The sequence below is a fragment of the Felis catus genome, chromosome D3, assembly GCF_018350175.1.
Source record: "Felis catus isolate Fca126 chromosome D3, F.catus_Fca126_mat1.0, whole genome shotgun sequence".
Taxonomy (NCBI): domain Eukaryota; kingdom Metazoa; phylum Chordata; class Mammalia; order Carnivora; family Felidae; genus Felis; species Felis catus.
Genome location: NC_058379.1, coordinates 75816519 through 75830597, shown reverse-complemented (window position 1 = coordinate 75830597; position 14079 = coordinate 75816519). Strand labels below are relative to the sequence as shown.

General features: G+C 47.3%; 1 long non-coding RNA gene across 1 annotated transcript in view; it reads left to right on the top strand.

The window, feature by feature from the left end:
• The window catches only part of LOC111557339, a 243063-nt gene that overhangs the window by 224716 nt on the left and 4268 nt on the right, over positions 1-14079 (top strand). The window lies entirely within an intron of this gene.

Genomic DNA, 14079 nt, shown 5'->3' with positions numbered 1-14079 from the left:
GAATCTAACAAAGTTGAACTCATAGAAATAGGACTAGAACGGTAGTACCAGGGGTGAGGCGGTGGGGGAAATGGGGAGATGTTGGTCAAAGGGTACAGACTTCAGCTACAAGATGAATAAGTTCTGGGGATCTAATGTACAGCATGGTGACTACAGTTAATAACACTCTCTTGTATACTTGAAAATTGTTAAGAGGGTGGATCTTAAAGGTTGTCACACTTAAAATGTCCACACACACAGAAAAGGTAACTGTAAGATGATGGATATGTTAATTAACTTGATCGTGGTAATCATTTCACAAGGTATAGGTATTTGAAGTCATCACATTGTATACCTTAAAAAAGCACATTGTACAACCTAAATATATGCAATTTATTTGCGGATCATACTTTAATAAGCTGGAAAAACGAATTCCAGACATTATATCATTTCATCTACAAGCATCTAAGTGTATACTTCTAATTAAGAAAGACTTTTTTTTCCTATTATAATTTTATTTATTTATTTTTTCAATATATGAAGTTTATTGTCAAATTGGTTTCCATACAACATCCAGTGCTCATCCCAAAATGTGCCCTCCTCAATACCCATCACCCACCCTTCCCTCCCTCCCACCCCCCATCAACCCTCAGTTTGTTCTCAGTTTTTAAGAGTCTCTTAAGCTTTGGCTCTCTCCCACTCTAACCTTTTTTTTTTTTTCCTTCCCCTCCCCCATGGGTTTCTGTTAAGTTTCTCAGGATCCACATAAGAGTGAAACCATATGGTATCTGTCTTTCTCTGTATGGCTTATTTCACTTAGCATAACACTCTCCAGTTCCATCCATGTTGCTACAAAGGGCCATATTTCATTCTTTCCCATTGCCACGTAGTACTCCATTGTGTATATAAACCACAATTTCTTTATCCATTCATCAGTTGATGGACATTTAGGCTCTTTCCATAATTTGGCTATTGTTGAGAGTGCTACTATAAACATTGGGGTACAAGTGCCCCTATGCATCAGCACTCCTGTATCCCTTGGGTAAATTCCTAGCAGTGCTATTGCTGGGTCATAGGGTAGGTCTATGTTTAATTTTTTGAGGAGCCTCCACACTGTTTTCCAGAGTGGCTGCACCAATTTGCATTCCCACCAACAGTGCAAGAGGGTTCCCGTTTGTCCACATCCTCTCCAGCATCTATAGTCTCCTGATTTGTTCATTTTGGCCACTCTGACTGGCATGAGGTGATATCTGAGTGTGGTTTGGATTTGTATTTCCTTGATGAGGAGCGACGTTGAGCATCTTTTCATGTGCCTGTTGGCCATCCGGATGTAAGAAAGACTTTTTGAAAAATGACACACAATACAGTTATCACCCCCTAACAACCGGCCTGTGATCACATTTTCCCACTTGTCTCAAAAATGTGGTTTTATAGTTGTTTTGTTCAAACAAGATACAAACCAGGCCCAGATATTGGATTTAACTGATATGTCTCTTAAGTTTCTTTCACTTTTATAAAAAAGCAGCCCAAACCCCACATTTGTGGTCAGGAGGGCCTGGCTCCAGCCCTTGGCAGCAGCAGGATTGAGCCCTTCACCATTCCTGCCCTGTGGCCCTTGGCATCATCCACCACCCATGGAGCTCTCTGGAACAAATGCTTGCCAACATCCTCAGTTGGAAATCCACTTCCATTTGGGAGGTGCAATGGCGGTCGTCCAACCTCTTCCTTTTTGTGTACACAGTACCTAACTCTACATAGTAGGTGATCAGAAACCCCCTTTGGATGATGCTGTTCATTTAGATCCTCTCCCAGTAGTGGGTTTTTAGGGAAAGAAGAGCTGTCATTTAGGGCATGAGTACAAAGATTTCAAACAGCAAATGAAGGAATTGTGACACTAATATATTCACATCAACTTTACTGTGTGTCAGGCAAGGTTCGAAGTGCTTTACATTGTATTCACTTACTTATTGGTCACAGGAATCCCATGAGGGTAGGTACTCTACTCTCTGCTCTACAGATGAGGAATCTGAGGTATAGGGCGGTGAAGTGACTTGTCCAAGGTCACACAGCTAGAAGGTGCAGAGACAGGAAGAGAAGCCAGGCCATCTGGCTTTTTTCCCTCCAGGCTGCCTGTTTGGGACCCCAGAACACAAGCTCTGTGGGTTTAGTTGTGTGCAAAGTCTGGCCTCTGAACACACCAGGGGACCTCGATAGAGAGGCGAGGAGCTGACCTCATAAATGATTGATTTTGATATTTGGAAGGGGAGGACCAGAAACCGCACACACACTGGCCCCGCATGGGGACTCACACAGCCCAAGGGCAGCATTGAGCTGGGGTGGAGGAGGTCAGGGAGTGGGGCTCTGCAGCCAGAGGGGCGGAAAGGCCAAGGGAGGCCCCACAGCTGGGCAGGAAGCCCAGCATCACTTTGCCTGGGGCAGTGCCCTCAGCCAGACCTTTCAGCTGAAGAGTGCAAACACTCTAGAAGCCAAACCTCATTGTTACTGGTTTTTAAGTGACTGAAAAGGAGAGGTCTAAAAACAGCAATAAGCAAAGTACTGAAAACAAGGTTTCTGGGGCCAAATCCATGGTCATGCTTCCCATTTCTTAGCTTCTAGCTCTGCCCATCCGAGCAGCTGCAGCAGGGGGTGAATGGTCAGGAGGGAGCCCTGTGGCCTCCTAGAATCAAGGCCGGGCCTCCAAAGGAGCCTGCCTCCTGTCAGCAGTGGACCCAGTGGACTGGAAGGAACTGGCTTAATAAATGTTTCTACTTTGGCATTTGGAGGAGGGCAGACCCTGGCCAGGCCTCGGAGCTCTCCGAAGTGCAGTGGGGCCTGCTGACACTTCCCTGCCCTTTCCAAGGTGTTCTCATGACAGCTGCTACCTGGGGGCCGCTGGGCTGGAGCCACTGCTGTGCAAGGTGGTGACCTTCTAAATCCGGATCAGTTAATGAACCTGGCTGGCCCAGGGGTCCTGGAGGCTGCACCCTCTGTGGTGGCTTCTGCCAAATTCCTCTTGTTGTTTTGATTCCCTTTTTCCTCCTCCTCCCCCTTCCCATTATGCCTGACATTTTTAAGGCCAAGTTTTGTTACAAGCAATTAGCCTGTGTCAGGGATCTGGGGAGATGAGCCGATGCCAAGACATGGGGCGAGGTAGAAAAAGCATGAGTCTGGAGGACTGGCTGCCAGCTGGCTGCCAGGAGGATCCTGGAGCGGTGGCCCTGCACTGACCATGGGGTAGGGAAGCTTCGAGGTGAGCTCAGGGCGCGGGAGCCCCCGCGCTGTCCAGCCCAGATGGGAGCCTCACGCACCACTCTGGATCCCCCTCCCTGATTCTAATCTAGAAATTCATCCTCCCAACCTGAGCCTCCCAGGCCCTGGAAGTGCTCAAGGGCCAGAGTTCATGGCCTATTTTCAATCTTTGAAAAAGTGGAAAAGGAATCATGTATTTACCCATAATAAGCTTACAGGCTATCCAAACATATGTATATATATTTTAATTTTTCTTGGAATTATTCATCCACTCATTGTGGTTGTCTAGATGCTCCGTTATCAATTTTGTGTGCTGACTAATAAAAACAAGGAACATGAAATTTCAGAATCAATGCGTGTTATGGGGTAGACAGTGTCTCCCACATGCAGGGTCCTCCATGGGAACCATGAAGGAGGAGGGAAGAGGGCTGAATCCACTTACCATTCAGCACCCAATTCCCCATCTCAGTCCCAGGTGCTCCTTGACCCCCCCAGCTCCCTCAGTAGCCCTCCACCCTCAGGGCTCCCTGGTGGATGTCCAGCCGTTCAACCCAGTCATTGGAGTCCCGGGTTTAAAATGCCGCCGTTCAAATCCAACCATTGGTCTCAATGATACCATCTCTTCGGTGCAGTGAACCAACTTAAGAAATCAATACGTGCTCCTGAGGGAGAGTCTGAGGGCTCCCCTAACCCCTCCAGATCACAAAATAGGACTTCAGTGGTAGCTTTCTTGAGATGGTTTTCATCTTTGGTTTGGAGCCACAGGTGAGCATTTCAGGAAGACGAGGAAACTAGGAGGCAGTGTTGGGAGCTGCCTAAGTTCACAAGTGGGGTTGTGTAGATGGCTGTGCCCAGAGTTCAGGTCCCCCACTCCCACACACAACTCTTCCCACTTGGAGAATGACAGTGGCTCCCCACCGTTTGCATTCAATCCATGTTCCGTCTATGATCCGTGAAGGGAATATAAAAAGAGAGTCTGAAATTAGCAACAGGATCCAGAAACCCACATAATCCATTTTAGTCCTAAAGCAAACAATGCTCTCTCTCATAAACCCCCTTGCAGCCCTGCTACAAACTCCACCAGAGGACAGGAGGCTACCTGCCTTTTGGGACAGTGGAGGGCAAAGGAGGAACAAAGAAAGGGGAGAGAGGGGGGAAGTCTTGGCGGAAGCTGAGGGCTTGAGGGCTACGTTGAATCTGGACCTCTTAGTGTTAGGCGTTCTTGCCCGCTAGCAGGTAATGGGGTCTCCTGTCCTGTCTTGCCCCCAGGAAGGCTGTGAATATGCCCTGAGGCTTGGGTTACCTGACCCCACACACCTAGACCCTAAGCCCTGTCAGATGGCTGTGCCACCGCGACTAATGGCACTCCTGACAGCTCGCAGAAGTCTTCCCCCCTCTTCTAGTGCTGCTGCAAGTAAGGCCGCTGTCCTTCATCCCTTCTGACCTGCACCAGATCAGAGCCTCCATTTGCAGCCCCCCGGCTGGTGGTTTCTAGACCATGCAATGCCGCTCCGCCTCCAAGGTTCTCCTGCTGAAGCAGAGACAAGCCCTCCTCCATGTTGTCCAAATCACAGCAGATGTGACCATTCAGTATCTCCTTCCCCACTCTCAGTGCCTTTCCAGATTTTTCAGGGTAATATATTGGCATGATGGTTTTTACAACCACGGCCAAAAAAAAAAAAAAAAAAAAAGAAAAATTAGAAGAAGCCGCAAAGGCTATGCAGTTGAAACATCAATAAAAAGGGCCCTTATTAATGTGTTCACCAGTCAACAACACAAGCACCTCCCAGGGCCTAGAGCTGGATGCTCCACACCCCCCTGCCCCTCTGTGGGGAGACCCCACTGCACGACTCCTCTTCTCAGTCCTAGCACCTGCCTGTTATACTGGGACCATCTGTAGACGATGACAGGTCTGAAGCCCCAAACCTAAGTGAACTCTTCCCTTGCTCTTTCTATTTGGACTCCAGTGATTCCAAGTCGTTCCAAGGGATTGGGGGGGGGGGGTGGCGCGGAGGGAGGGAGGCAGGAAGAACCTATTTAAGCCTCAGGCTTCATTAAGAAACTGTCCAAATCGGGCACTCTCATCTGCCAGTGGTACCTTCACTGGAGGGATGATGAGCAGAGCAGGGTACTGTGAATGATCTAGACCTGCTAGATCCTCGTGGGTATCTGTGAATTGGGAGAGGGGACGCCAATGGTGGGGGTGAGGATGAGAGGGTAGGTGTAGCACCCAAGAAATGATAAGAGAAGTTCCAAAGATTGAGTCAATGGGAGAAAGAAACCAGGAAAACTATCTTCGTCCTCCACCCCTCCTGCCAAGCAAAACAACATGAAAATAGGCAATTCACCAATATTACCTTTTATGCCCAATAGGAGTTTGGGAAACAGCCAGTGCCAGGAAGCTGGGGCAGCATCCAGCCCCAGCCTCCCTGGGAACCTGTTGTAAATGCAGATGCCTGGCCCCACCCCACACCCGCTGCATCAGAACCTCTGGGGGTGGGCCAGTAACGTGCAGGTCAACAAGCCCTCCTAGTGATGCGATTCACCCAAGGTTCAGGAGCCCTCAACCACAGCTGCCCCTCAGTTTCCTGCATCCGGGGCCATTGACACTGAAGTGGAAGACGCTCCGAAACACGCACTCGGGAACCCCAACTGCTCTTGGCCATTCATAGGACTTCTTCCATTTCCTCTGCCTCCACCTTCCGGGGCACCATACTGGCTCCCATCCGGTTCGTAGCTTTCCTTCGAAATCTTACTCCTCTTGTCCTCCGAAGACGCCTGAGGCATCAGCCCTGCTCTGAAGCCACAGGCACTAACATCTGTAACTCTGATTCTGCACTTGCCTGTCTTACTCATTTCCCCCAACAGGCTAGCAGTGCCTGGGGGGAGGGGGGCGGCTGGGAGCAGCACCCTTGCCCTGGAATTCTGTGGGTCTCCCAACCCGTGACCCCATGCACACCCTGGGTGATCTCAGGTGGTGGGCCCAGAGAGCGTTTCCTCCAAAGGAGATCCCAGAGAGAGTGTGTAAATCAAAAAGGATGGCCTGGGGGCAAGGGGACCTCACAGTTTCCTCCTAGGATCGCGCTGTCTGCACACAGCCCAGGGAACAACCCCCCCTCCCCCTTCAGGCCCCTTCATGTTATTCCCCACGTGGATTAGAGGCCGAACACAAACAGAATACAAAAGACAAAAGACAGGGAGCTTTCCTTTGCTGTCAGAGTCTATAAAAGTCTTGGAAGTGACAGCAGGGGCTCTTGCCTGCTGCTGCTGCCCTGAAATCCAGAAAGAATCAATTTCAGACCCAAGGCCAAATAGTGCCCCAGGGGGCGTGCCTCTGACAGGCACTGACTCCGCCCCGCCAGCGATCCGGAGTCCGGGAGGGAGGGGCAGGGTGGAGGGGGCGTCCTGCGGTTTACAAAGGGAATGCACACCTCTTCCCGCCCCCACCCTTTGACCGGCTCCTCTGGCTCTGTCCCTTCGCTGCCACCCTCTTCAGTACTCATCTAAGTACTAAACCGCAACTAAGATAAATCATTTTCTTTTCTTGCTGCACCAAAGCTAGACTGTGACCCCAGGACAGGGACTGTGCCGTTTTTTCCCTTTGGGTCCCGAGTCTCCTAAAAACATGTACGTTTTCAGGACGTGTGCGTAGTTCATTGATAAAAGACTGTTTAGGATTCCAGAAATTACATTCATTTATCCTACTAGATTGATGGCAAGAAAGGAATTGTTTATCAGGGATGAGCGAGCTTGTGGGCGTGTGTGTGCGTGATGAGATATCTCCAGACCCAGTGTTAGTTTTATTTTATTTACTTATTTATTTTAGGAATATTGTTCATCATGTAAGTTAGCATTATCCATTTGGTAGAAACAGGAAGCTTCCAGGCTAGAGTTGACGGATTTAGCGAATAAAAGCACAGGGCATCAGTAAACTTGAATTTCAAATAAACAACTAATTTTTAATATAAATATATCCTAAATATTGCATGAGACATAGGCATTCTAAGGGAGTGTTTTTTGTTTATCTGACATTCGAATTTAATGAGTGTTCTGTATTTTATCTGGCAACACTGTCTCAGGACAATTCAAGTAGAGAAGGGCAAGAGAAGAAAAAGAATAAAAATTGTATTATACTTTACTATATTTTTTAAGGAAAAAAATCAAAAATTGCTTCTGCAACACATTTCTTAAAAGCAGAAATGAGGCTCCTTTTATGTGAGTGCAAAGGTAGGTGCCAAGCCGGGGTCTCAGATGGAGTGATTTTAAATCTCAGAAAGAGCTTAGCTGTTTTTGTAAAAAGGAAAGTTGGCAAGTGATTAGTGCCGATGTGGTGGCCCAGCTGCTCTTTTGTACTTTGAAAGAAACAATTAAAATGGCTGGGACATTAAACTTTAAAGAGCTGGGTCGTTCATATTCAGAAGCTAATTTTAAAAAGAGCCTGATACCTGGGAGAGGAAGGGACATTTCGGAGAGGACATGATTTCTGTCCAGCCCTTCGGCCTTCAAAACTCTACATTTTGGAAAATCATTTTAAAGAGTTCAGGGTATATATATCATAGATAAATAGATAAATACCAGGATAAGAAAGTTCTCGCTTGCTTGGGCATGAAGAAACCAGAGGCAAAATTAAGTCTTTCCACATTTTAGATGGCAAAAGGCACAATCTGAGAAGTAGAACACATTCTGGAAAAGACAGTCAGAACTAGTTTCTTTCTGCAAATTGCTGAGCCCCCCGTGATGTGCCACGCACTGGGGCTAAGAGAAAAAAAGCCAGTGAACAAAGCAAATCCTTCCCCTGGAGGAAGCTCACATTTAAGTGGGGAGGGTGGACCTCTAAGCGAAACCAGCTCCCTATGGAGGTGAGATAGTGTGGAGCCAAGCATTCAAAGTGGGAGTTCTGTGAGGGAATATGGGCTCAGTCCCAACCCTACCAGTTGGGCCACGTCTCAGCCTTAGTTTCTACGTTTGTAAAATGGGCATAAAGGTGGGATTACTTCATTAGATTGTGAGGACTAACTCAATAAGCAAAGTGCTTAGTATAGCACCTGCCATATAGCACATACTTTATAAATATTAGCTCTCATAAGTATTGGCATACCTTTTGGAATTTATGGAAGCGCAGGGCAAGGAGACTGTCACTCTGCCTGGTCACAGAGGTGAGGGAGGGCATGGCAGGGAGCTCCCGAGAGACTGGGTCTTAAAGGAGAGTAGGACTTTCTCAGGTAGTTGAGGGATCTCTCCATGAAACCTGGAGGGATAGGGGTGTGTAAAGGACAGTGGGAGTCGCATGGCATGGCTGTCACATGTGGAATGACAGTGTTTGGGGCAGCAGATTATCACAGGTGTCTTGACCTTCTAGAAGAAACAGAAAACTCTGGCCAACTTTAAAGAGGGCAGACCCGTAATCTGCTTTTCTTACAAAATCTTTAATGATAGGGTGAACATGGATGGAAAGTGGGCCACCAGGAAGGAAATGAGATGATGTAAATGGCCATTTCAATGACCTACAAGGAAGGTGAGGACTACATTCTGTTAGTGGCCCTGCAGGTGAAAAATATAATAGTGATGCAGAAGGTAACTCAGGAGATGTTTATCACAAGGCCTGGGGAGCAACTGGGGGTGAGGAGTGAGGGAAAGTAGAGGCTCAGGATGACTCCCAGGCTTCTAGATTGGGTAACATGGATGAAGATCCCGTTCATTAAATGAAGCAGATTTGGAGATGAGAATAGGAAAATAGATGTGGCTAATGCATTCAATTTTTATTTACTGAACTTGGGGTGCCTATGGGACATTCAGGTGGAGATTTCTGTCCAAGAAGTCCAAAGAAATAGGGACTGGGGAGGGACATCTGTCTGGAAATAGGATGTACAGGCAGCCATTGCTATGTGCACATAGGTCAGATGGAAGATCACTGAGGGAGCCCATGAAGGAGACTGAAAAAAACAGCCAAAGAGGTGGGAGGAAACCCCTGGAGCCTGGGGTCTTAGCTTGAAAAAGAGCAGATTTCACCACACTGTGTTCCAAAGGCATCCTTTGAATTGGGTGGTGGTTGGTGACCATAGAGTGGAAGCATGGATGGGATGAAGCGTTGCTGCAGTGAGAGAGCTATATTGCATCTGAAAGCTGCAAAAGGCAGCCACGTCCAACTTTGCCCAATAGAGAAGTTCAGGTGCGCAGAAAGAAAACTTAACATTTGGAAAGAAACTGGACACTATTCCACTGAACCATTCGCTCTCCTCTGAGTTAAAATGTTATGCCTCTGAACTGCAGACAAGATGGTTCTATGAGCTCAAACATAACTCAAAGATAGTATATTTCATGAAGAAAATTCACACAGTTGCAGACTTTGTGAATAATCTCACCCCATAGCCAAGTGCAGATAAACTAGAAAGGATAATGAGTTGAATTTCATCTTGGAGAAAGGAGTGAACCACCATAGCACCCCCAACCCACCCTTCACTACCCCCATGATCAATGCAACAATTAGGTTTCAGATTTTTTCATCAGTCAATATTTATTAAGGAACTAGTACATGTGTGGCCCTTGTGTTAAGCATTATGGACTCTATTATGGATGCATTATGGATGTGCCATGTGCCTAGCACAATATAATGCTCAATAAATGGCTGTTGTTTAAGATATCCAACACGGTTCCAGCCTTCCAAAAGCTTACGGTCTCATTGGGGAGGGAAGACATAGACAAGGATGATAGCTTGGGACCTTTATAAGCTCTGCAGGAATATATACATAACATGAGCTTGGCACAAAAGAGGGGTTCTGTCAATATTTGTTGAATGAAGACATTGCATAGATGAAAACTCATGCCCTTATCATGTGCTGGAGAATATCAGAGAATAGGAGAATGTGGCAGATGGGAGAAGCCTTTGCAGAAGAGCTGGGGCCTGATCTAGTCTTATTTTTCCCACTCACTGTGTGTGTGCCCTTCAGATTGTGTGAGAGTTCTGTCTCAGGCTGCAATCACCTATATAGATTAGCAATGAGATCTATGAGGCACAGCCTCATACCCAGATGGACACTTACTTGAGCTTTTGATAGTGACCGTAACAATGATCATACTGCAGGGTTCTGCTCCATGCTGAAAAACATCCACTGTCAGACACATTTCCCCTCCTCCGCCTCCTCCCCCTCCCCCTCCTCCTCCTCCTCCTCCTCCTCCCCCTCCTCCTTCTCCTCCTCCTCCCCAAGTCTTAGATGGTGCTGGCATGGTTTTCCTGAATGGCTCACTTGTGTATTATTTGTAATAACAGACATTAAGGTTACCATAATTATCCTGTCACCTTTCGTCAGGGTTTAGGGCACAGGACGGTTCCCACTGAGGTCTCAACCACGGCTCCCGGCTGCCTGGCAAACTGGAAGGCCACTGGAGTAACTTCCCTGACCTCTAGCTGACCTGCAGAGATCAATGAACAATTAATTACTATCATCTCACTCTGGGAGAGATAGTGCACTGCCATTTCTCAATTACAGCTGGAAGTGCCCCTTAGCAGACAGCTGCCTGTCCGCCAAGACAAGCCCCCTCCTGATTCTAGCCCCACCAGCACTACACACACTCACACACATGCACAGACGCACACACAGGGCCTATCTCAGACCACATCCATTCCCCCAAGTATGCCTACCAACACCCATTGCCACACCAGTGCCCTGCACAGACCACGCTCATCTCCCAGCCACCCATGGCACCCACACCCACAATCCCATTGGAGCCTGACCCAGGTCACACCCCCCGTCTTTCTCAGTATTACATATTGTGTGGTGTCTATTCCAGTACTGTCTAAGGCTAGGGTGGCCCATTGCAAAGCCAGGACTCAGGAAGAATTTGTCTTTACTATACTTCCTGTGACATCTCTACCAAGAAAACCTTTGGTATTTTCCATCATCAGCTCTTCCTATGTCTTCAATGCCTCCTGTATTCTGTACTCTCCCTAGTCACCCCAACCACATAACCTAGACCTTCCCTAGCCCCTCCCATGTAACAAAATGCCTTCAGCACACCCACTCCTTTCAAGGCTTCCTTCTCCACACCCCCAATAGGTGACCAAAGCCAGACCAATGAACTCAAACAAAGATATTCATAGCTGCTGATATCTTCAGGTACCACTCTTACAGTTAACTAAGGCATTTAATCTTAAATTAAAAAGAGTAAATATAGCGGTATCTTCAGGGACTCAGGTTCAGCCTGGAGGTGGTGGCGGGGGAGCTATTTTTGGTTACAGAGGCTCGGAGAACCCTTATATCTCACTAGGTGTGTTTTTTCTACTTTAGTTTCACAATAAACTGTCTGCAATGCTTTATTTCTTTGGAAAGATCCACAGATGCATTAGCTGAGACATTTCTGATTATATGCAACAGAAATCCAGCTTGAAAAGGAGGTAAGACCTATAGCCTCACTTGATTTGGAAGTCTGAAGAACATCTAGCTCAGGCTGTAGCATGGGATCCAAGTGCTTAAACAAAGTCAGAAGGACTTCTTCTCTGATTTTCTTTCTCAGCCCTGGCTCTCGTCCCAGGCTGGACCTTTCCACAAGGGCTTCTACAAGCTCTCCAGGCTTACATTACCCACACAGTTAGCAATCTCTGCCTACGACTTAGCTGCTAGTTCTGAGAAAGAGCAAGTTCCAATGAAATTCCCAGGACTGTGTCTCTTGGTCTAACTTGAATCAGTCCCCATCCTTGAGCCAATCACTAGCCCAAAGCTTTCCCAAAGCTTGGCATAGGGAGGACCGTGACTGTGGAGAGGACTTGGCAAGATCACAGCTTCTAGTCCCCTGTCAGAAAGTAAACCCACCTGAAATTGAGAAAGTACATAACATCCTGATCAGAATACCTGGTACATGGGAGGCATTCTCAACTATTATAGTTATTAAAGAGACACAGAAAAGAACAGTATTGGAACAAATGTTTCCAGGTCCTTTCCCCACCCCATCATGTGCTGCTCCAGCCAGAGGAAGAGTGGCTAATTTGCTCAGTGAGATCAAGGAGAACCAGACAGATCCAACGGGTCATGCTTGCCAGGAGCCAGGTCCCTGCGTGGAACACAGTTATGTCTTGCTAGTTCTCACCTAGACCTCCCTGGCTTCATCTGGAACATGCTGCCCTCCTCCCCTTCCTGCCCAAATCCTCCCTTGAGGGAGGATGCCTCTCTTTCAGGTGACTGTGGCTGGGGGTAAGTTCAGACTGGGGAGCCAAGTGGAAGATCCTGCTGTCCAGTTACAGCAGGAAGCCCTATGCTTCCAGTAATATAATCAACTCTTAGATCCTAGTTACCTGCTTAATTAATTAGAACAAAGACTTCCTCCTTCAAGTGCAATAGCAATTCGCCTCCTCCTCTTCGTCCTCCTCTTCCTCCTCCTTCTTCTCCTTCTTCTTCTTATATCATCATCATCATCATCCTTACATAGGCCCTGTCCCCACACTAGGAGTGGTAGGGGCCAACAGTAACTGTGGTCTCTCACTTTTCCTCCCGAGGAAAGAATCCCCAGCCCTGAATGTCTCTTTACTGAGAATGGAGACTCGTCCTCGGCAGAAAACACAAAAATAATTGGAAAGCCCTGCCTCCATCTTGCAGAAGCAGACCAGTCCCTTGGGCTCGGGCACTAAATCATACCTCCAGCCCGTATATCTGCCCAGGGAAGAAAGAAAGCAATTGAAACCCAGTATTTAAAGGCGGTCTCAGATTTATTCCCCTTCTCGACAGCCTACAAAATGTTGGAGAATAGACCCTGCCTTTCTCTGAACGATAAAACAGGATCTGCTGTCCAGGAATTGGCCCTGAGAAAGTTCATTGCTCATCCTCATGTGACCTTCCCAAGAAACAAAACTGCAGGCCCAAACTCTTAGTTTTAAAAGTCTTCTCTTTCTACCCATTTGCAAAGCAAGTATTATCCTTCCGGCATCCCAAGATGCTTCATTTTTTGTGCATTTTAATGGAGAAAAATCTCAGCTGCTACCTTTGTTTAACCAATGCCCCATCTTCTTTACTGGATCTCCAATTTAACACGGTCCAGAAAGGAATTTTATGGGCAAATATTTTGGCTTGTTTCCATTCAGAAAGCTTCCCTGTTGATTGGACATTGATGAACGGAAATTCAAAGTCCCCAGCCAATTCCCTCACCCCCAACCTGACTTCGGAGGTTTGCTGGCTCCATGTCAAACTGATTACTGATGACAGGCAATTAGCCATCACGCCTTGTTTATAGGCTGGTGAGCCCATCCACCCTGCAGGGCCAGACACAAGTCTGCCCCTTCTCTTCCCCACTGGATATCTCCTTTGTCATTCGGGTCTCAGCCTAGATGTTCCTTGGTGCTGGCAATTTCTTTGACACCTCGTTCTGCTCAGGCTCAGAGAACCCTGCAGTGTTCTCCAGTAGGGCTTGCATTAAGTTTCCTAGGGCTGCATGGCTGGGTGGCTTAAACAACAGGAATTTACTATCTCAAAGTTCTGGAAGCCAGAAGTCTGAAATCTGGGTGTTGGCAGGGAAGAGTCCTTCTGAGGGCTGTTCCTGGCCTCTCCCCTTGGCTTGTGGATGGCCATCTTTTTGTGCCTTGACATCATCTTCTGTTCCTCTGTGTCCAAATCTCCCCTCTCATAAGGAAACAGACGAATTAGATCAGGCACCACCCTAAAGGACATGTTAGCTTGATTACCTCTGTGAAGACTTTCTCCTGATAAGGTCACGTTTCCGAGGTATGGGGAGTTAGGACTTTGACATATGAATTTGAAGGGGACACAATTCAACCCATAACAGGGCCCTATCACTTTATACCAATCGTAAGATATTAACTGGCCCCATTTGTCTTCCACCCCCCCTCACTGAGGGCAGGGACAGTGT